The 22,329-nt window shown below is 23.8% G+C and overlaps 1 protein-coding gene across 1 annotated transcript in view; it reads left to right on the top strand.

Annotated features, from left to right (window-relative positions):
• Positions 1–22,329, top strand: part of LOC114128867 (glutamate receptor ionotropic, NMDA 2B) — a 279,007-nt gene that overhangs the window by 14,346 nt on the left and 242,332 nt on the right. Inside the window, exon 3 of the mRNA XM_027993467.2 lies at positions 19,472–19,524. The gene's annotated coding sequence lies outside the window, so the exon portion shown is untranslated. The remainder of the gene's footprint in view (positions 1–19,471; positions 19,525–22,329) is intronic.

Raw genomic sequence — 22,329 nt, 5'->3', positions numbered from 1 at the left:
AATATTTTGAAACTATATCCAGTGACGTATTTAGAGGGGCTAGGGAGGGGCTTGGGTTCCAAGCGGTAAATTTTGTAAAGCATTTTGATATAATACGGTACCTAGGTAATTTGGGTAGTGGCAAAAGTAATGGCACTCAGATAACCTGGGTCTCAAAATTCCTAAATACGTCTCTAATATAGTAGGAGTGTAGGAAACGTAATTATAAATATTCTATGAAAATTTTAAGTATCTAAAGTTATTGATTTTTAAGTTACACTAAATAAACAATCGATTGAGTCAAAAAATGATTTTACTTAAAAATTCTAGTTTTTCTTTAAGATTTTGTTTGTTTTTCTTGATTAATTTGACCTTTCCAAAAATTACCTATTAGAAATTTAAAATATATTTAAAGATCATATTATTAAATTCTCGAAATTTGTTGTATTAATTAAGGAGTGTGTATGGTGATACAAACTTCTATTTTTAAAATAATAACTACTCTATTTAGTTTATATATTATTAAACAAGTAATTTTTTTGAAACTTGAATGTATCTAAATCAAAACTCGAATGAGTAGTTTAGTTTATTGAACTTCATGTAGTTACTAAGAATATTAGTCCATGGTATTAGTCCGGCTATGGTTGTTTATAAAATTAATATGTATGCAAATTTAATATTTGTTTAGGCCATGTTCTTATTAGTTATTATTCAGAAAATTATTATAAATTATAAAATGCTAATAGATTAATATAGCTTACTTCCTATAATTTGTGAATCAATTAAAAACAAACAATATTTGTCTTTTCTATTCATAGAATTTCACATTAAACTTTTTTCGTAAATATGAACATATATTATAATTAGTACAGGTTTTATAACTAGGGAAATACTCGTCCGAATTTTAATTTAGATAAATAAACATTTTTAAAAATCATCAACTGAATAATTTTAAGTAAAAAAAGGATGGTTTTAATTTGATAAACAGAAGTTTATATCACCACAGGGCACCCCTTCAATTGAATAAAATATTTCAAGTATTTGAATATATTATAATCTTAAGTATATTTAAAAATTCCAAAATTCAGAGTTTTTGTAATCGCATTATTAAAGTAAAAAAATGGATAAGCATAATTGTGAATCACTTTGTAAATTTTTAAATTTATTTAGTGAAAACATATATAATATGTCTTATTATCATACATATTATAACTAATAAATATTGGAAATGTTTACTTGTAAGTCTATATTGTAAAATAATATTTTAAGTACGTTGTGCGAATATTTTTGTTTTATTTGGCATTGTTTGACTAGTGAAATGATATTTTAAAGAAATTGAAAAATAAATTTTTCTAAGATACTTCATTACAAGGTTTGTTTTATTTTAATAAAATATTGTTAATGCACATATTATATTTTATACATTTTAAAGATTTCATTGTTTTCATCGTAATAATTATTTTTTAAATAAAAGGGAGTGGGAGGATAAAAAAAAATATTTATATAAACTCAACAGCCTTTAAGTTATTTAGAACTTTAATAAATTTGGACAAAATATTTAATTTTAGTAGGTAAATCATGATTAAAAAAATTGTTACTGAAGAGGACATTTATATTTTGATGTATTTACAATTCCAAAATTATTATTACGGTAAACATAGATTAAACTAATAAGAAATTGTTAAAGCAAAATCTTAAGCTTTTGGATTACTTTTCTGAGTTTATAAGAAAGTCAATAAAATGTTACAAAAACTCCTTTATTAAGTGAAATACGTGCTTAGGATTTCTAGTATTTCATTTAGAATTAATTAAAAAAATAAAAAAAGTAATAAAAATAATAATGAAATAAAATACAAACCTTATAGTAAAATTAATTTTGTGTTTTAAATCTACGGAATGTTTTTGTTGTTGAAAAGTATAAGTTGTTTTGTTTACTAATTTTAATCACTCTAGTTGTTTAGTTTAATTTAATTTTAATCATAAAAATTATCACTATTTACTAGATGACTAACATCAACATTCATGTCATGAAGATACATAAATGTAGTATTTCTTTAGTATTCTTTCATTTATTTTTTACATTTGGTATCTACCACTCAATTATCTTAAGCTTATTATTTGTCATGGTTCTCTCTTATTCATTACTTTTACTCTTTGTAAAAAAACATAGTTATAGAAATATTTATAAAGGACAATTAATTTAATCTAATATATGGTATTTAATACCTATGGGATAGATATACCTACACTAATTTGAGTCATTTATATACCTGCAATATATTATGCGTATTAAATGTTAATGTGTAATAATTATACGCTATTAATTACCATTATCAGTAATTTGACTAGACGATTAATTTAATAAAACTTTATGATGTTACTATCTAGCATGTAATAATGTAATTTATTTAATGTAAGATAGTGAGTGTAATACTTGAACCATATATATATCTTCTTAACAAATATATTCTACCATCATCTCCTTATTATAAGAGGATTTCAGCTTAAAATGTGTTTTCTTTGTCCATTATGTTCATCACATATTATATGCAATGTGTATTGTATATATATATATCTACCTAGTACTACTATAGAAAAACCACTCTCTTCTCATTTCAAATTTAGTATCTAGCTAGTTAGAATAAGGGTAATATAACAACTACAGCCTACTATAATGAAGAGGACATCATCTAGTATTCAGATATTTTACGTATCCTTAAATAAAATTACGACTATGATAAAGCATTATGTAGAATATTAAATATGTTTTTTTAAATTTTTGTTTAATAGTATGTTATTTTACTATTTCCACGAGGTAAACGCATGTCTTCATAATAAAAAAATTTTTAAGTTTACAAATTATAGCAAATACTCTTTGATTTATAAAAAGTTAACTTTTACATCGATGCTTATAAATTCAAAAAATTCATAACTAGGTATATAAAAATGTGTCCAAATTTATATTTTATGCATAGATAATTCAATGTAAAAAAATATGAAGTTCATTTCACTTTAAATTATATTATACATTATCTAAAATTTTGACACCATTTAAATTTTGGTTGGCTTTAAATTTTATTAGCTATAGCTAAATACGAGTATAATATTATACTAAATTATACTTCAATACTTCCATGTGTTAAAGCTAATCATCGTTAAAATATAATATTACGAACTTAACTATATCTTATTATAAAAAGTTGAAAAATTGTTAATCGTTACTATGAATACTAATAGCAATATAAACTAGAAATGTCTTATTTTAATTCGAGCAGGTATTCCAATTCCATAACTGGAATCACACTAAGCGTACAGTCTTAAAATAATAAGTCAAGAATTATTTTTAAAATAATGTATATTTGATTGATGGAAACAAAAATTTCGATCGCATCATCATATATTATAGTTTTATGTATAATTTTATAGTTGACCTATAGTAGTTGATTGAAAGTTGTAAATGTTTCATTTTTATTCGAGTTGATACTCTGAAATATTTTGTATGATTTATATCCAAAGGTGAATGAAAATTGACATAATTTGGCAATTATTTGCACATTACGTTAGCGGGGGGGGGGGGATTGATTATGGGACTTAGATTGTTGATTTTTTAGTGCTCTGGCGGTGTGTGGTGACTACGGTGACTAGGTGTCTTAATCAAACTAAGTCCCTGTGGTACCACCAGAACCCGATATTGGATGGAACGTTTCAAGGTGGCTTTATGGTGAACATTAATTTAGTAATCAATTATAGATTATATATAAATAACAATACTTGGTAGTGTAACTGGTGCTATGAACACTGAACACGTTCAGTACAAAACTAGTTATAAATATAATTAAGGTAAGGTAAGACATTAACCGGCAGATTTTAGTTAACAAAAATATAAAACAAATACGCTATTTATATAATAATTATTACATTTTTTAAATATTGTAATAGTTTTTTTTTTTAATAAATTAAAATTTAAAATATATTTAAATAATTTATGCTATGCGATTGTTGTATATACATAGCATTGATTTTCATCCAACCATCTAATTCATAAAATAAAAAATAAATTTCTATAGATGCTATATAATTTATGACCAAGTCAAACATTTGATCAATTTGGAAATATTTTTAATAAAACAATATACTGCATTTTGTAGATTTATTCATGGTATATTTAAGGTATAACTCAAATCATTAATAACGTTTTTATTCAATATTTTTCTCTTCATTATAATGTGTTATCTTTTAACAAAATTTGATGGATGATTTTTTCTTTACTTGATTATTATTCCTTCAAAACTTTTATCAATTATATAATATTGAATATTCATTTAATTAATAAAAAAAATTTTTTTGTACTTTAGCTATTAATTAATTATAACATATCGAATAGCTATTAAAAGTAAACCTACGAGTGTGATTAAAATTGTAGTGTAATTCAATAGTTAAATTAGTTGTGAAAATCGTTAAAAAAAGTTAAAATAAAAGATAGGTATAAAAATATATAATACTTTTACTTTTCTGTATTGAAAAAACTTCAAATCTTAAATTTTGTTTAACTGGAAATTATTTATTGTTAAAATAAATGTTTAAACAAATTTGAGAAAACACATCCCTTCTCCCGTAGCTAGTTTATTCATTTGCTTGTTGGTATAGATGTTTTATGATTAAAGTAATATTATATTAGTTTACGAAATACTTTTTATTCAAGATTGTTTATGGTTCGGTATTTTAGACTAAAATTAGATCAAATTCGTTTACTAAAATAATGAGGTCATATGTGACTGTTCATGTTTTATTTGAATTTATTTATCTGGTTCCTGTTTGTTCCAATATTTTCCTATTTTTACATCATAAAATATACCCAATTAACTCACATAATTTTTTTAAGTTTAATACAAATCCTTATATTCTTTAACAAATCCTCAAAAACTGACTTTTTATTCACTTTTATGGTTTTTTTTTATTTAATTATGTTAATATTTTATTTAACGTCTTAAATCAAAAATAAGTACTATGTGTGTGTGTGTGTGTACATATGTATAAATTAAAATATACTAAATTATATTCGTATTAATAGTTTATTAAAAAACAAATTAATATTTTTGACTATTTTTATGAAAATTTAATGAACGTAAAGCTGATAATATGTAAAATGTCCAAGAAATGATGAAATTATTATTAAACTGAGCTAAACATCTTAAGTAATTTGCAAGCAACTTGCATTGTGTATCATTACAGTAACTGTACCCTTGGGTTGAGTTGGGTATAGTCTGATTGGTCCATGAAAAGTTTATCCCCAGAAGAAAATTATAATACAAGCAAATTTGAAACAGTCGCCAAAGGCACGGATAAGATTGATGTAATTTATCATGATATTATATTATGTAGGTATTTCTTATTCTAACCTGTATAGTGTATACATTTCAAAATAAAGATGTTTGCATAAATAAGATATTCAAAATTTTAAAATAAAATATCCAAAATATTTGTAAATTATAATAATTTATAATTTTAACGAATTTAATCACAAATTTACTTGCTTCATCGAAGAATATTGAAGCCTAAATTAACTTTTGTTCTATAAAATGTATCCTTTATGATTTATTATTAGATTAATATTTAACATATCCTTATTAAATTTATTTACTAAATGATGGGCTAAATATGAAATCTACTATACAGTAGAGTTACTTCACAGGATTTTCTATTATTTGGATGTTTATTTAGTAAAACAAATGAATATTCTATAATATGAAATCATATAAACTGTATTAATAAGAATACAAAAAATGTTTGTAATTATTGTTGATTGACGTTTGTCAAAAATGACTTTTATAACTGTTATTGATGACAGTTATGGATGTAATGTATCTATATTGTCTATATCGTGCACCGTCCAACATACTAATTATTGGTTTAATGTTTTAAATTTTGAGTTCTGCGAGGAATGTAATATATTCTTTTACTAGTTTATATTAATTTATTGTTTAAGCGTTAAGTTAGGTATTAATAAAATAGGTATTTTATTAACTTATCAATCTGTATTATTAAAATTTATAATATATCATAGTTGAAATCAGTTAAATTTTATTGAAGCCAAACTTTATACAGGTTTTGTGCAAGCCTTACTTAACTTTTGATACATAAAAAAAGCATGGTAAACCTTAAACAAGTTGATTACTAATTACATAAAGACAAGTAGTATTCTTATCCCATTGAATGTAAAAAAAAAATAACTATATACGGACTTAATTTATTTATTTTACTACTACAAGGAATTTATTGTTTATAATATACATGTATTCTATTAATTTTCTTTTTAAAGTATTTAGTAACAACCGTAGAAGTTAATTTAACTTAAAATACTTTTGGTATTGATATTATTTAATGAAAAACATCGGGAAAGTTGTTATAGTTTTGAGTGTACCTATTTCGTAATTAAAACTGATCAGTAATATATTTTCTAAAATTGAAATCAATGATAAATTATTGTATATAAAAAACGATTCTGAGTGGAAACAGTGAGCCGAAAATTAGATTCTATTTTTAAAAGTATTTTATAATCTACTTGTATTTATAAAACTTAAGTTATTTATGTTTTTACTATTGATATAGTATATATCGGATTAATATTTCTAAAAAATATCATATTAATCGTATTATTAACTATTATAATATTAATTTTATTAATTTATAATAGTTAAAAATATACTTTAAGATGTTGTGAATAGAATAATTGTGGTATAAGTAACTTAAAACTAATATGAATATTTTAAACATGTCATTGTCTATAGAAAATAATGATTTGTTTAATGAGTGGTAGTTTCAAATCTCTACAGCTAATATATTTTATATTTTAATAATATAATCAAAATTATTTCTTTTTGTTTAAATATCTAACTTTTCCAAAATTTAAAATTCAAATATTACATAAAAAAGTTGTACATAATATATATTTAAATATTTATAATTTGATTTAATATTAATAAATATATTATTATTCATTGATTTAATTTTAACTTCATATTTTTAAATTTTTATTAAAATAACTCATAATAATATAGGTCATAGAGAATTTTGTGTTACAAATTGTTTTGTAAAAAAAAACTGCATTTTGTAATTGTTTTGTCCGGTGATTTAAAAAAAAATTGGAATTTCTTATTTTTAAAACCTGATGTATAAGCTATATCTAATTTGTATTTTTGCTGTTTCAAAAGATAATGAAAATATTTTTGTTTTTTACATAAATATAATAGCATAAAATTTGAATATCAACAGATATATGTATGTATATTTATGGTTCCACTCAGCATTAAAAAAGGTAATACTTGTATAAAATTATGAAAGAAAAGTTTTTTATTTAAATTATAAATAAAGTATGCATTTAATATATGATGTCAGTGCACTATTTATTTTTATTTTCTGAGCCTCTGACCCATGAGCAATATGTAAAATTGGTGTCCAATAGAATCAATTTTGGGTTGTTATCTTTCTGATATAAAACTGAATTGATCTATTGTAAAACTTTAAGTTAGTTGAATAAAAGCATTATAGAAGTTTGTACGTTGGTTTTTTATAATATTTTATTTTTTTGCGATATACTTATAAAAGCATTTTTAAATGTTGATATTTTACATACATATAATTTGCATAAAAATTGAATTATGTTAAGAATCCAACGTACAAACTTATACAATGCTGTTAACTTTAATGTTAATAATAGTTAGTTAATATGTATAAATTAATTTCAATATTAAATCTTACAATAGAACTCACAAGATTAGATCAGTTGCTGAGTTTCTGAAAATTGTCCATGTTACAGATACAGGATCAGAGAAAGAAATCGAATAGTTCGCTGACATTTCCTTATACTAATTTTTGGTTCATGATTTGTATTTATGTATTTGAAATATCAATAATGATTTATGGTATTATTTATTATTCTAATATTTTTTTAAAAAAAATGGAACTACAAGAAAACAAATATCATTAATTTTCAAGAAAAATATTCTACATGCTTAAAATCGACTTTTGTATTTTATGATGTTTTTGTTTTTTTGGTATGAATATTTTCATTTATTTTTGTAGTTATATTTAAAACTTTATTAAAATAGCTTTACTTGTTTAATTTTCCCACGCTAATATTAAACTCAATCAATAAAAAACTACCAAGTAAATCTACATAGTTTCATTAAAGAAGTGTATTTACTTACGACGCAATATATAAATATATCACGGTTGAAATATTATTTAAAACGCGTTTTATTAGCAATATTTAATGTTTCGTTGTTAATAATATGTTTTTAATTATTTTATAGTAATAATGGGCCAATGATACTAAAAGTGACATATATATATATATATACTATTTTATTGAGAATATTTTTAATCTATCTTGTCAGGGATGGTCTGGGAAGAGTCTATCCCACTATTCTAAGTTCATTAGTTGTCCATATTATTAAAAGGCTAAGTCTCCTGCACTATAGAAAAAAAAACTCTAATTGTTTAGGCTGATAATATTTGCGGAAACAAAATATTTCAATTAATTTGTTTATAAATGTCTACAGCTTGTAAATTATTTGAAAGACAGTAGCTGTAATTCAAATTATAATGCAGTTACTGTATTGCAAATTGTTCAGTATAATAAATGACTAATACTATATCTTTCAACTGTATTAAATAAAATTCAAAATATTCATTTTGTTTGATTTATTTATTTGTAGTATGGAGAAAAAAACAATTTTGATATCGGTTGAATTTTGAATGAATGAAAGAAACTTTTTTTTAAAAAATACACCATCACAGTATTATTGTAAAATTGTATGGTTTTCACACTTTGGTAATTAAGAGTATTTAGGCTGTGGTATTTCACTGGCCAAAACATTATTTGTACTATGCTAATTTGAAGTATTTTTTGGATCTGTCTGGTTTTTAATTTTATCAACATTACCAGTAATTTGAAAACATTCTATTAATCTGTCTGAGCGTAGAAAAACATTGGTATTTTTTGTTGTGTAAATTGATAATAAATACTTATTTATGTGTAAGTTACTTACCAATATTACACTATTATATGATGTAGACCTTTCGGGATGTAGCTCATAAAATATTTTGGCAGTGACCTTTTGATTTTTATTATTTTTCAAAATAAATAAATACCATTTTTATGTACTCAAGAATAATAAATTTCATTTTATTAAATTTAAATTTTTGAACAAATTAAAAAACAATTTAAGTGGTTTTTGACTTTTTTTGACTTAAGATTATTTTAAAAGGTAAAATATTAATCATATATTACATTGAAAATGAATCGTGCTTCAATACCTGTATTATATTATGATCTAAATCTTCTGACTTTCCGATTAATTTATATTCTGTATTTTTATATTTTGTACCTATACTATGTGTAGTTTATAACGAGTAACGGTCGCCGCCATTCAATATGATAATATTATGTCATTATATAACATTAAACAAAAATGAAAAATGAAAAAAGGATAAATATTAAATTATATATATTTTATTGCTAGTGGCTCAAAACATATATTCTGGTAGCAGCCCACTGTTCTATGGAATAGTGGCACACCGGACTAGTCCACTACTGTATCTTGTATTGATGTTAGTTTTATGTCCATTATATATAATTGATGTATTGTAGTTGTACGTTTCCATGTATAATATACATTTAAATTTTAAATTAAAAACGAAAAATGTCTGATATTATAAATAATTTATAGGATTTATTTTGAATTATTGGAAGTTATAAAAATGTGTATTTTACATAGGAATTAGACTCGATCAGGGAAAATTAACTTAATAGAAAATAATTAAAGCAATCTTCTCTAGATAACCTAATATTAAATTTGTATAATTTAGTAATTTTAAGTTTTGTGTTTGAATACAAAATATATTTCAAACTTTAATCCGACAATTGCTACAATCGTTTATATATGTTAAGATTTACCATCCCTTTTGTAATGACCCAAATTATAATGATCATTCGGGTCGGCCGCATTGTTTGTGTATATAATATGTAAGGATTTATCAAGGTCATTAAATAAAAATACGATATTTTCTAAGAGTAGTTAGTAAAATTTGTTTTAATATAGTATTATATAATAAATAATAATTAAATTAAACACATTCAACCGTCTACTTAAAAAATATTAATTTTTATTAAGGAGATATAAGGGTATTTTTGATAAATGCTCTTTTACATATTAAAAACTATGGTATTAATTTATGAATAAAATTAATTTTTAAATATAACTAACTAGTTTTGTAAATGTAATTTTGTCTTTCGGTAGTAATTATAATTATTTAAGTTTAGTATTACATAGAATATGTCATTCAAAATATGTACTAATAATCTAAGTGAAACTTGTTTACTACTAAGTTTATCGTTATTGCTCACTTGAGGTTTAGTTGAAACTTTCTACCATATCATATTATATATTGTACAGTTTCTTATAATTATTAACACTATACTTCTACATTTTACTGACTTGTGAAGTTTTTAGTCTTAAAGTTTATTACCTATCTTTTATTTTAAAAATTTATTTTTACATTTATATCAAATTATTTAATAAAAACCAAGTACCAAGTAAAATTAAACCAATTTTCGTCAATTTTTTAATTCTAGTTTTCTATGAGATTCGTATTTATTTATTATGATAGGAAATATTCCAGTTTGTTGGTACATAGGTAGTTAAAGAATATATTTTTGTATTTTTGTTGGCAAGTATTCTTTTTTATTGTATTAAAATAGTAATACTTGTAATATTTATATTATTATACATAAGTCATTGATATTATTAATAATAATAATTAAAAACATGTTATGGTTATAATATTTATTAAAAATTTAAGTTTCAAGAATAACTATTAAATATTTAATTAAGTGTTTTATAGAACAAAAATATTCAGATAATTTAATTTTTAACTGAAAAATATAAGTTTATGTGTATAATTGATACAACTTGAAAGTGAAATAATATGTGCAATATTCACTTAACATCAGCGTTTTGTAAAAGGGTGTAACTATAAAACTGAATTAAAATTTTGAGAAAAAAATGTACATTTTTTTGTCATGGAAATTAATATAAATCAAGATTATAATCGTTTAAATTTATTTAATGTAAGTGCAATACAGCCTACACCATTCAATAACCAATAAAAATAAATAGCGAACATTTAAATTTATTTTATGTACAAATATTAACTATGTAATATATTAAGTATATTTTATTTCATCGAAAAATGAATGCTTCTAATTAGAAAATAGCGTTAACTACAAATACCATAATGTTGAATGATAATAAATATCATTTACAAATGCTTAAAAATATATAATGATAAACTTGACCAACATGTTTACTGCATTATTAATCTATGAATATTGAATGTGATATATTTTGAGATTAACCGATTTTGATTGAATCGTTTAACAACAAAATATTATGTTTTTTCTGAATAATTTTTATTATGTGGTTTATGTATACGTACACTTTTTACAAAATAAAAAATTTATAGTACTGCTCTAGTAATATTTTTGAATTTAAAATAAAAAAAGCTTACTCAATATTTATGATTTTGTGAACACTTATTTTATTTATTAATATTTTAATATGGGTGTCAAAACATTTAGATACGTCTTTAATTTAGATTTATGAACTGCGCTAATCGAAACGTATAAGAACTTAACGTAATGGTCCGTATAACTATTTAACCTGTTTACATATCACTAAATCTGTTAACTGTCATTCTCATATAATTTATGAAATGCATTTTTAAACGTCATAATAAAAAAAGACTATTAAAAGTAAGTTATACAATAAAATTAAGATAGGTAGGTTTGAAGTTATACTTATACTTCAATATATCTCGAATAGTAGAAGTATATAATTTATCAGTACCTACCTACTGATAAATTCGTTACGACTGGAATTACTTATTATTGAAGCATTAATATTCAAACAAATGAAATGTATTAAATTATTAAAATATAATTTTGGTTTTTGTAATTATATATCATAAATACTTCAAGATTTCTGCATTTGTTAACTCTATGGAAAATAAAAGTACTGTGTTGTTCTATAATCATAGAAAAAATAATGAATATAAATTAATACATATATCATATGTTTATGGTTTTCTTATCAAGGTGTTATTTTACAGGAGCTTAATTCAGTGATATACATTTATCGTGCTTTCTGTGTTAAAGAAGTTGTTAGAAACTATACATTTTGAATAAGTTTTGAAAACAAATGATGTGATGGCTTAAATAATGGTGACGACTATAATTAGCATTCGTTTTTGCTACATATTATATGTGCGTGATACATTGTTAATGAAGTTTGAAATTAAATTGGTTATGGATGCATTTAAACTGTATTAACTATCAAGTTTAGGCTTGTGGAATGTGTAATTAAAACCCATAAATTAGCTTTTAAACTTTCGTCTTCATTTTGGAATAACAAGCATATCTTGTTTATATGTTACTCAAATTGTGGGTTACTTGTCAAAAAATTACTCCGGGTCAATTATTATTATATATCTATTGACTTTAATTGAATTTTGTATAGATTATTCTGTTATTATTTACTCTTAATAACGATCCTTAATACCTTTTTATCCAATTGGAAACACAACTCGAGTATGTATTATTATTGTGATTAAATAAAACAACTATATAAGCAGAATACAATTATAGTAAATAACTTAATTCGAATTTAAACGAATTAATTTATTCTACTAATTATTGATAATGATTTTTAACTTAAAAATATGCCTTTTAAATATTATTATAATGTTATGAAATCAATTATTAATTAATTATATCTTAGTTTTTTAATGAAAATAATTATCAATTTTACAACCGTCTTGAAAATATGATACAGGAAATTCAAAATTGTTGGGAAAATAAAAAAGTTGTGTTTTGTGTATTACGATAAAATAATGTATAATATTATAGTCTAATGATTTTCTCTATACATTTTTTTCAAATAAATATATCATAATTTTAAAGTGGTTTAATTGAATTTTTATATTAATTAAATATCTTATGAGTATTGTGAGAATTGAAATAATATAGGGTATGTAAATTGTTTCTAGAATATTAATTTAATGTTTTTATTTTTAAAATATTATAGTCGGAAAATTTTATTTATGATGATTTAGAACTGTGTAATTCAAATTTTATAAGTAGATTAACATAACTTCAGAAAACATATTTTAATCTAAGAAAAAAAGCAAAAATATACTTAAAATTCTTTTAAAGTACTAGAATTTCTTAAAACATCCAAACTCTAGTTATAAATATTATATTAAGTTTTTTTTTTGTTCAAGTTTTTAAATAAATTGTTTTTTTTTTAGAATGGTACTAAAAATTACATTGTCTTTAAAAGGCAATGGTGTGATGCTATTCGTATTTACAATTTTTAAATTAAATTCTAAGTCTTAACTATTATCAAATTCTTTGTTATAAAATAATTGAAACTGTTACTATTGTGTAATAATAATTAAGTTTGTATGACTAAAAATTACCAAACAGAAGTATAGATTATAAAAACGTACATTTCAGAGGTAACGGGGTCTTGTGTATATTCGCATTATACAAGTTACATGTATTACGTGTAATATTGTATGGTTATAAATAAAACGAAGAGAATTATTTTATTATGCATACATATTACAAATTATGTATTATACCTGTGATACATATAAATTCTAACGCAAGGTACCTATAATAAAGCATTTATTAATATATATATATATATAATTTTATTTTATATATATTTTCGGTTAGTTAAATGTTTTATATTTTAAATACAAAAAGTAAAAAAAAAAAAATTAAAATATTAATGTCTAACAATAAAATTGATGTTGACAATTTGTATGGAAAGATTTTTAGTTTTCTAACTGTAGATATAATAATTAATTATTTATAACCCTGAAAGCTCTGCATGGTCCGCTTTTTTTATAGACCGGACCGGACTGATACATTTTAACAAAAACTAGGACCGGACCGGGTTGGACAAATAAAAAGGAACTCGGACCGGACCGGACTGATAACTTTTTACAAATAACAGGATTGGACAGGACCGAACCGAACCACATTAAATTTTAAACCACAAAGACGAAACGTGACAAACTATTTTGGTGTTCCAAAACAATTTAATCTAAATTAAAATAATATAACTAATATTATTATTATGTTATTTATTTTACTTCGTAATATAAAAAAATGTATACAATTAATATCACTAGACCAGACCATATAGACCGAATTTAAATTAAAGATGGATTGGACCGGACCGAACCGAACCACATTACATTTTAAACCACAACGTCCGCAGTCCAGTCCAGTCTGGTCTAGACCGTTCTAAATCGGACCATGCAAAGCTCTACGGTCTGAACGCTATAAAATTAATCGGTATAGTATAATTGTATGTATATTATCACAAGATTGATTTCACTTAATCTGTTATTATTATCTAAGACCAAATTCACAGAAATATGGATTTTTTTATTTTTACACACCGGTTAGAAAAGGCTATATTTTCATTATTTCTCATAGTAAATTAATTGTATTTCCATGATTTTTTAAAAATGCATTTAAATTAAATATCCAAGTATCGAGTTAAGAACTTTGTATGCATTATATTTTATTTATTTAGTTTTTAAGTTCAGAGAGAATAATAAACTATGTTAAAATCGTTTCATTTAATCTTCTGTTGGATTCGTAAAATTAATTAAAAAATAATAAAACACAAACATTCATGTATATAATGTATATATTTTTAAATAAAAATATAATTTGATTTATTATTCACACTACCCTTGTCTATTTCTGATAACTAAACTTTGTGATAGATCAACAGTTCTAGATCATTTTTTTCAGGAAAGAGAGGAAAGAGTGTGATATGCCAATGTTGAATAGAGGTATAAATGAATTCTACCGTGATTTTCAGCTGTTGTCTGACTAGGTATGATCACATGTGTGATTGGTTATTCGAAGACCTCATTATTTGCAGGACTGTGTTGAAAACACATTAACACAGCGGAGTGAGTACTCTACGCTGTTTTTACGATTTCCGACTGGTATTGTCTTGCTATACAGGACCATCAAATGTTACGTACTTGGACCTAATATTTTATCGTCTGTCGCAGAACCTGGGTGTGGGTTTTTTTACTATCAACTATACGTACTTTGGTGGACTTATCTGACACATTACCTAAAACGATGCTGTACTGTCAGTGTTATGACTCATGATTTTAAAAGAGGAGAGGAGAGAAATATATGAACTCGATTTGATTTGAAATTATTGACCATTCACAACTTTTGTTTTTAAGTGATAAACCCTAGAAACGTCTGTAATAACATTTTTTGGAGACTTTTTTACGTGTCGAATAAAAGTAAAGTTAGGAAGATGATGTTGGATTCAACTAAAAAATTTTGTCCTCTTCCGCCAAGAACAAATTAGTTTTAATCACCATTTCCATTAAACGATATTTCCGCCAAAAATATTTGAGGACGACAGAGAACATAAGGTAGTTTTTAATTACAAAAAATTAATTTTAAAATTTTTTTAGTAAAATTTATTATAATATGCACTGTGCAGGTATGATAGATGAACTATTATTGTATACTTAACCATATTATTTTTTTTCATGTGTTGATATAACGATTACCATTATTTAAGATACTTGATTTTATTTGATTAAATATAACTATTATTGTCATGATGGTACACTGATTTTTGACAGTTACTGTAGTATATCCTATAGATATAATAGGTAATAATAATGAAAATAAGACGTAATCGTCGAATAAATACGTGCTAATAAATAGTATTTAATATGTTAATGTGTGATTATTTTACAAACAATTTTATTCTTAAATTTATACCATTAGTTTGTTTAACTGTTGTTCATAAGTTTTATGTAAATATTTAATAACTTGTTTTTAAACATAATTCCTAACATTACCTCAAAGTTCATATTAAGCAATCTTAGTATTACAATTTAAATATATATTGTACCGTTTATTATGATATATCAAGCATGCTCATTTAATTTTTATCTGTTGATTATGTATTTATTCAAATTATAATTTTTTGAATTTTAAGTACACTTTAAGATCATATTTCTAAATAATCATATTGCTTATACCAATTAGGGAGTATTCCATGGAAATACAATTTATTTTTCAAATAAGTATAACCTTTTTTTAATGTTAATTGTTTTTTAGATAGGTATTTTTTTAAATGTTGATGCATTTAAATTTATAAATTCAGACAAGTTAGGTTGAAAGAATAATAGTCCAAATATATGAGTGATATGATGATTTAAATAATACTAAAGGCATGTTTAGTAGGTTTTAAGTTTATATTTGTTATACATGTTGAACAGATCATCCGATTAACTATTTACTCACTACTGTAGTCTGTGAGTAGTATCGGATAAGTAACAAAGGGAGATTTTATTAAAAAAAAAAAAAAAATAAGTTTTTTATTACTTCGTTAAATGGTATAAAAACTTAAGAGTTTGAAAATATATTGTTTAAGTGTACCTGAAAATTTGAATAAATGTATTATTAAAAAATAAAAAGAACGCCGAGCATGTTTGATGAATTTCTTCACATACTTTTTGTATTTGATTTTTATTAAATGTTCTTATTTTATGTGAATTCACGATTTTTATATTTATAAACTGTTACTAATATGGTTTTCAAATAATATATTTTGCTAGAAAGTTTTTTTACAAAAATATATTGTGATAAAAATAGAAATAGATCATGTATGTGACTGGTTTTTTGTCATAAAGGGCCAAGTCTGTTTGGCGTTTACCTCACAATAGTACTGTGTATTGGTCGGAGTTATCCTTCAAGCGTGGTCTGGGTTTATCGTTATCTAAGGTCGTCCACGATTCCGTTTCCGGTCGATATAGATTGTACACGTTATGTACGGTTAGTAGACACGAGTGGTAATATCCTTAGATCATTGTTTCAGCCTATATAATTAATATTATAATACGTTCGTAAGATTATAGTACGATCCTATTTTACCACTGTTGCGGAAGTATAGCTGTAATTTTGAAGTGCACAGTGTGTACGTATCTTAGTGTAGGTATGCGTCACGTTCCGCCGATCCTACAATTTCATCTCCCTGGGTGTTTTGATAAAATAGTGTGCGTTGGGTCACAAATTATCTCCAAATCAAGTAATGCAAATTGTCTGAGTGTCCGAAGTACATCCCTGAAACGATTCGTTTGCAGTAATTAAAATTATATACATTATAAATGAAGTACATGAACTGCCTAATAGTCGATATGTTCATGGCAAAACTCGCTTATTTTAACACATTGATGGACATTCTGAATTGTTGTGGTTTTTTTTGTGTAACTTTTGAAACGCAATTACATACTACTGCTATAGCAGTAGTAATTTGACTACTGTTATAACAGTAGTGTCCACCTACATAGTAATTATCATGTACGTATATCACTACTGCTATAGCAGTACCATCAAATAACTAAATATTATGACGAAACAATCGATAATTTATATAAATAAATAAATTATAAATAGTGAATTCAATATCTGATTGTTATTCGTTAAAATAAACAGCTGTCGTAAATAATTGTCAATAATATTACCGATAATATTATTATCATAAACAGCAAATACTAAAAATAGAAATAAGTGGTTTTAAAATACAGTGCCCAATGATCCGTTGAGTTGTAGTGGGGCAGTGGGAAATTCTCTACCGTATAAAACTATTGAAAATAGTACTGCTATAGCAGTAGTGAGTTTTAATAAACGAATATTGAACTACTGCAATAGCAGTAGTGATATACGTACATCAAATTTAAAAACTACTGCTATAGCAGTACTGTCCATCAATGTGTTAAGTATTGAAAAAATAATTTTATTTTTATAATCAATTCAAATAAGTTAATCGTGCAATTTTCACAATCTGTGACACATTCTACCACATTTAAAAAAGCAAATGAAATGATGCACATTAATTTGTGTAATGATAGAGAATAGGTCGGCAGACAAAAGACGGAGAAAAACGTTAGAAATAAAAGTCACTGCAAATTGCAAACCGTGAACAATTCGATAATTCGATCAAGCGAAATAGTCTCATGGGTCTTTTTAAATATAGCGGTGAGGAGGTGGCTATAGCTGTAGAGAGAGTTTTGTTTATGTATGTCTCTAGTGACCTACTTATATTGTTAGACTTTCTCAGAAACATTTTTGTTCAAAATTCTATATAAAAATGCTACATAAGTAATATTAAGTAGCATTATACAAGCATTTAAAAAAAAAAAATAAATTTCTAAAAGGCAGAAGAAATTTTTATATTTTTCATTTTTATTGTTTTTGTAAAAACAATATCATTTTAACTTTATTTTTTTCGACGCTACGTATTCATTTTTAGATGTTCCGTTAATCATTAAACAAATTAATGCGATTTGTCATAACAGTTTACGTGATTATGACTTTTTTATTTTTTATATTAAAATATTATTTTAAGTTTGATAATTTTTTCATTTGATTTTAACAAAAATATAGATGATGTAACAATATAATTTTGGATAAGTGAATTTTTAAAGCTGCAAATTTTATTAAATTTGGAAAGATGATATTATGTAGATATTATAAAAATTGTATTAAATATTAATACATTTTTGTAAACCTTAACTCTAGTATTTAAGACAGTAACATATATATGTGTATACTGTATACCCTTTCTTTCATAAGAAGATTTTCTATTATAATATATACTTATCTCCGAATACAATATGTAATAATATAATAGTATATTCAAAAAGTTTATAAATTCTTAAACGCGATTTAAACAAAATTAGTTATAAGTTATAACATTATATATTGAAAAGATGTATTATTAAAGATTTAATTTCTTTGTAAATATGATAGTCTTTATAAACTTCTACTAAACAAGACATCAAACAAATATTAAGAAAATAAATTCTTATAATTCATATTTTAATTAATAAAAAGGTTAGTTAATGTTAGATTATTTTATAGATTTTTAAATAAAGAATATGAAAAATGTTATTGAATTTTTAGATATATGATAATTTGGTTGCAAATAATAATTTAACATTAATTATTAAAATTAGGATTAATATTATAATTTTAACACATTAAATAAAGTCTGCGAAAATAATAAATTATAATATATTTTATTATGGCTATATTGGTGTGATTCTAATATTTTTTAATTTCATATGCTTAACTCATTTTAAATTATAATTGTGTGTTGTTATAAAAAACGATCTATGTAGATATACAATATTCATATTTTTTTTATTTCTGTTGTGCATTTTGACACATACCTACATAAGAAAGAAATCACTCATCAGTGACAGTTGTTTGTAAATATTTCAGTGAATTAAAAATATATAAGGTATTTAAAAATCATGCAAATATTATTTAAAATAAAAAAAATATTTTTGTTATTTTCAGATTGAAATTGACAAATAATTTAGATCAATCGATATTTCAGTGTTCCAGTAAAGGTAAGCAATTATGAATCAAGCTATATAATATTATTATACCAGCACTTAATATTAAACCACTTTGTTTTTATAATAATATCTATAAAAATTTAAAGTTTGATTTGGGCTACCAATGAAGTATGTAATGAGTTAAAACGGGGACATTAAATAAATGAACAATGTAGACTTAGTGTTTTTGGCATTTCGTTTTTGTTGGTATTAAAATGTTGATACTGCAGTTTAACTACTAGTTGAAGCATTCTACGTAAAACGTTTTGTGAATGTAAGAGCTACAAATTATTATTATCTTTAATGTGGCACGTCATTATTGTTTTGTAGAAGAATTAGTTTTTTTTATTTGAAAGAGATCTGTTAATGTTCGTTAACGATACAACCCATTTATGTTATTTTCCCCCGTAAAATGATCAAAAAATACCAATTTCCTTAGACGCACGTAAATATTTTGAAAATACATGGTAAGGTTTTATTTAATAAATAATATTGGTATGGCTTATTTTTATGTTCTATAATATGATATTCACTTGACAGATGTTTAGTATTTAATTTTTTCGTTTCATGTTAAGTGAAACTGTATTTTTTGAATGAAATATTTTTACATACTAGATGTATTGTGTATAGTTTATTCTTACAAAAGTAAATAATAACAATATTTTTTGTAGTCTAAATTATATAATTTTATGATGAAAATTAATGTCTGATTTTTTTATGTGATTTAAAAAAAATTATATTTATGAAAAAAACATTACAATGTGAACTTATTGTTAATGTGATATAACTGTTAATTAGAAACCTATAATAACATAATAGGTGATAGGTCAACATTAATTATTATTGATACTAAAATAGTTATAGTAGATTATCCCTATTGTAATTACAATGGGAAATTGGGAATTCACATAATTTATAGTTAATACATTATTTTTGATGGTCAATTTAATGATAATATTGTAAAGTTATTTTATGTATCATCTCGTTGTTCTAAAACATTTATTATTTAACTCGTATCATATAATGATATTATTGTAAACTAGACTATAATTCGCTGGTTTATAATTTGCTGTAGGTTATTGGAAGAATTTGTCAACTATATTTGACATTTAGGAAAAATTATGGTTTTGTGCTCATATATAATTGATAAAAATTTTAATTCAACAAAACAATAAATTATCAGTTAATCCTATAATAAATTAAATCAAAATTTTGTATATAATATGTACAGTGTGTATATTTTTTTATACCTTTAAAATAAAAACTATTCATTTTGAACATAAACATTGTAAGACTCACTTTCTTATCAACAATGTTGCTAGTTTACAGTTGTGTATAAAATATAATTTAACTATTGTAACTTCACAATATATTTCATAAAACGTATAATTTTATCTTTACTTACTTTAATAACTGCATACTAAATATTAAGTGGGTTATAACTTTGGTTGTCCATAGTCATGTTTGTATTTCCAAAGTTTAAATTAGGTACATTCCCCGAGTTAATAGAGCGATGGTGATCTAGAGTAGAAACTAGAAATGGCTTTGTAAAATTCAATCTGCCTTTTATAGTGGTAGTAGGCTATGCTTGTCGATGACTGTCCACTACGCGCTGTATATATATATATTATATTTATGCATATACATTTTGCACATAAGACCTATCGTGTTAGTTCCACATAACGTGACCAGAAATTGTCTTTCTGTTTTATTTTATTGGCCAACGCTTAGGGCACGTTCAGGGGCGGAGCTATCCAATTTTCCGCATCTGTTCTCGACGCGATTATTTGGATCGATATTTTCCCGCCGCCTGTTGTCGCCAAGGATGGTGGCGACGATGGCGTTATCGTTAGATAGTCTACAAAAAAGGTCTTTGGACCACTTCCAAGACTATCATCCATGATGGTTCTTTACCGGTGACGACCATTTACAAATTATCGCCATCAGGAGGTAGATTATATGCGTGGCAAAAGTCGAAAGTTTTTTCGGGGAAATAGCAATATATTAAATTGTGTACACGCTTTTGTAAAAATTGGCCAGTATTTTCCGAATTCATTGCCACTCAGCAGCGTTGTTTGAGTCTCATCTAATTGATATTCCATTAGCGTGAACCTGGAAAAAAAAAACAGTCAAGATAATTTTTTTGTCTGTTGTGTACTATCTTTTTTTTTAAGTATATATTTTTCTTTTACTTTAGAGCCTGAATGAAGTGAAGAAGCTATTGGTTTTAAAATAATGTATTTTTCAGAATAAACTTTTTGGTTCAGTAAAATCGTTAGGTACTAAAGTTGTGTATAAAGCCCTTATACGAATGGAAAGTGTACAATTGTGGTACTCTAAAGAGATCATTTTTATAACTGATTATTAGCTATTGAGAATAAAGTAAAATTAAATTTTTAATTTAAATAACATATTACACAATCCTTTGTAACTTCTTGTTTAATAAAATAAATGTATTTTGATTATTCATATTTGATTTTAATTGAAATTATAGTTTTAGATAAGTAATTTTTAATTTTCAATCAAATAGGTACCTACAACTGAATTTAAAAAAAATTAATTCTATCAATGCCAAATAAATTTAATATATTTCGATAATATTTAACTAATGTTAGTAATAAATATTGTTTTTATGAGAAAAACCATTAACTATTAGAGCTTGTTAACTGAGTTATACTTACTTAAAATTTTAATATTTTCGACCTGTATAATTATATGGAGTATATAGTTTGCATGTTGAGTTTTTTTTTTCATTTGGTTGGAACCAAACATAATAGTTTTCGCATATACAGTCAAAAGCTGTCTTGATAATTTCCT

Source organism: Aphis gossypii, chromosome 3 (genome assembly GCF_020184175.1).
Source record: "Aphis gossypii isolate Hap1 chromosome 3, ASM2018417v2, whole genome shotgun sequence".
In the NCBI taxonomy this organism is placed as follows: Eukaryota; Metazoa; Arthropoda; class Insecta; order Hemiptera; family Aphididae; genus Aphis; species Aphis gossypii.
The sequence above is the reverse complement of the archived record's forward strand: the minus strand, read 5'-3'. Positions and strand labels throughout refer to the sequence as shown.